Source organism: Suncus etruscus, chromosome 3, assembly GCF_024139225.1.
Source record: "Suncus etruscus isolate mSunEtr1 chromosome 3, mSunEtr1.pri.cur, whole genome shotgun sequence".
In the NCBI taxonomy this organism is placed as follows: Eukaryota; Metazoa; Chordata; class Mammalia; order Eulipotyphla; family Soricidae; genus Suncus; species Suncus etruscus.
This window is the reverse complement of record NC_064850.1, coordinates 52,206,570-52,210,122: the sequence shown is the minus strand read 5'-3', so window position 1 is coordinate 52,210,122 and position 3,553 is coordinate 52,206,570.

The following is a 3,553-nucleotide window of genomic DNA, read 5'->3' as shown; positions in this document are numbered from 1 at the left end:
ATTCCTGGCTGAAAGAAACCTCTAAGTCTTTGGTACCATAACAGAAAATGCTTAGGTCTTTTGGGTGGTAAAGGGTGCATAACACAAAGTTTACCATATAATCTTTATCAAATATGAAGTTATATGTCTGTAGATAGCACTTATCTTGTTAAGTAGCTGTAAATCTCTCCAACCAACTTTCTTTCCTTTTTTGGACATACTCAGTAGTGCACAAGATTTATTCTTGGCTCTGCACTCAGGGATCACTCCTTACTGGCTTTGTGGACCAGATGAGAGACGAAATAAAATTTGGGTCGGCTTCATGTAAACCAAATGCTCTACCTGCTGTACTATTTCGCTGCCTCCCAGCTGAATTTCTGTATCCCTTGAGCACCAACTTCCAGTCCCATTTTCTCTCAGCTTTTATCAACTCTTGGTTTACTTCTTGTCTTTTTATGAATCTGAATCAGTAAGTGGTATCATGTCATAGGGGACTTTTGGTAACTCATTTGTTTATTTTTATTTACTTAATTTTGGGTTATTTATTTATTCAGTTATTCATTTTCTGACAATTCTTGACAATCAGTTTACTAATTAATCTCATGTATGTCATGGCAGAGTCTCTTGTACTCTTGGTGTGGCTGGAGTACACCCCCTTTTAACAACATTCTTCAGTAAACTGATATTTCTTGAATCTGACCATATGGCTAACAGATAAACTGGAGTAAAGCAAATATACAGAATAGGAGCAAAGTCATGTGCTCACATTCATATAGACAAACACACCTATACACAGATTATCTTCTATATTCATTTCCCCATTTACATGTTTACAAATGCATTGAAATAGGTAGTACAAAAATGATGCCTGAAAGTTTCATTTATGTCAAGTCCTACTGCATTTGAGGATACAGTATTTAACAAATTGCACTTTGGAAATTCTCGATTTGGTCAGTGAGTTGGGAGAAGTAATTCATATTTTAAAAAATTTCTAAGCAAATGCTAAATATTCAGGGATTTTTCAATGGGAAGCAGAAACCTAAGTCTATTTCTTGGAGTGTCTATCACTTTAGATAGTTCATTGTATCTTGTTAACAGGCAGTCAGCTCTTTGCCATCTGTACTGAACAGCTGCTGTTTTCTTCCTTCTCAAGCACAACATTTTATTATAGAGAAATTGGCATACTGTTTGCCTCTTGCCTGTCCCCAGCCAGGACTACACTCATCAGGGAAGGAAAAGGACCATCATGTCCTAGTTCCTAGCGAGGTCAGGTGAATCTCAGTGACATCACATGTCTCCTCTTCACCAAGTTACTATTAAGTCACTGGCTATGCCCTAGAGGTTTCTTCTTAGAGACATCTGGCCTGATGCTATTTATGAATAGGAGCACACATATAAATATCTATGGGGCTTCCTGTTAAATGTAATAGATTGAATGTGAATGCTTATTTCTGCTCCTTCTAAAATGGTATTAAAATTTGAGAAGTGTTAAAAGAAAAGTACAAGTCAACACAGAGACAGAGAGCAGCAAAGACTGATCTCACCAAATAGAAAATGTCAACAAGAGTTGAAAATCTAAAATAAAATGGCTAAGTAGTAACTCATTTAATAGAATTAGAAATAATTTTGAAAGATGTGCAAGAATTGAGTCTGTTTAATTTTCAGAAATCTGGAAAAGGGTTAGGAATTGGGGTTCATAGGTATCCAGTAAATGACTGCCCATATTTTCATTCCATGAAAATGTCAACTGAAGAAATAATGAGCTTTTGATTCTCCACACAAATGTTTCAGGGGTTCCTAATCACCTTTTGGTCTCTTTCTCCTTTAAAATAAATTTTTATTATATATCAACTATTATATTCAATGAACATAGTCAGGAAAATATCTAAAAAGTAAGGATAAAAATTCAAATGATATAAGGTTAATATTATTAATTATGGCTGATGTAGGCCTTTTCTGTGTATGTATATTTAATAAATAATATTAGTTTAGTATAACTTCATTTTATATAATATACTCTAAATTTTTACATATATTTTCTTCTGCTATTTGCTATTAATATCTTTACCTTTCAATCAAAATTACATTAATTTTAAAGCTAATTAGTAATCCTCAGATGAGTATGAGAATAATTTTCCCTGTTTGGCTACATTTAATTTTTGTATTATGCCTAGTTGTTCAGATAATAAATTATACAATGATGATAGATTTTTTAAAACTTTTATGATTATTTTCTTATGACCACTTTCTTATGATTATTTAATGTGGGATCACTATTTATAGAATTACCATTTTATATCCCTATTAGCAATATCTGAATGGCTTTTCCACATTCTTTGTAACATTGTGAATTATAGCTAAAGACATGATAACTTGCTGCTAAAATGGTATCATATTATTTTAACTCATACTTGATTTTGGTTAAACATTTTTAATATTATCTGATTATATTTTGCATATTTGTTACAAAATTCTTCCATTTTTTACTGAAATACTTATTGATTTGGCTATACCTTTAAGGAATTTGAAAATTGACCATTATTCAAAGTATTTTCTCTATTTTAGAATTTATTTCTTTGTGGTTTTGATCTTAGTTAATGTTTGCATTTATAGGAACAGAATAAAGTACCATTGGACATATAAATACAGGACGCAGATACCAAAATAAACAGATAAAGAAATCAGAAAAAAATTTAGGTAGAGAAAGAATTTGATGAAGTTATAAGAATTTCAGAGCTAAAGAAACATGATAAAAATATGAAAAAGGGGAGATGCTATTAAAAATTAAGAATACCCTAAAAGCTAAACTAAAAAAACCCAACCAATTACATATTTATTACTGAAGTGATAGTACAGAGGGCAAGGCACTTATCGCCCCCCTTACACTACCAGAAGTAATTTCTGAGTAACCTTTGAGCATAGCCAGGTGTGGCCCTCATGGAAAAAATAAATAAAACCCCTACATATTCAGTGAATAAGTTAAAAAATAATATTCACAAAATATGACACAAACCAGAATAGAAAAAAAAGTAGTTGAAAACACATATACAAATTAAATAACATAGTTTTCAGAGTGAAGGTGGACAAAGTCAAGCTAAATAAACAGAAGACCAAAATGAGATGAGCTTGGGAGTGCTCTAGGGACTCAAATATGTGTGTAACCCACAGCAACACACACTGAGATATACACGTCATCTTTCGTCCCTATGACTGACTCGTGGCTAAGTGATATCTTTTCAGGGGAGAAAGTCTCTTAGTCTATTTTACATATAGAGTGTGAATATAAGTGTCTGGAGTTGAGGAGACAGAGGAATGGCATCTTCTTTCAGTGGCCATACCAAATATTTCATATATGCTCTTGCACCCTGTTTCTGTTTTGAGCCCCTTCTTTACCCATTCTACTTCTTATAGTCATAAGGAAACATAAGGTCATCAGAATTAAGATCAGGGCCACACTGGAATAGATCATTAATTTTTCTTATCTTCTTTCTTTTATTTTATTCAGTATTACTTTACCAAATGTTTTTATGTTACAGGCAAATACCCTTGAAGATAGGAGAATGGTTGAAAAAAT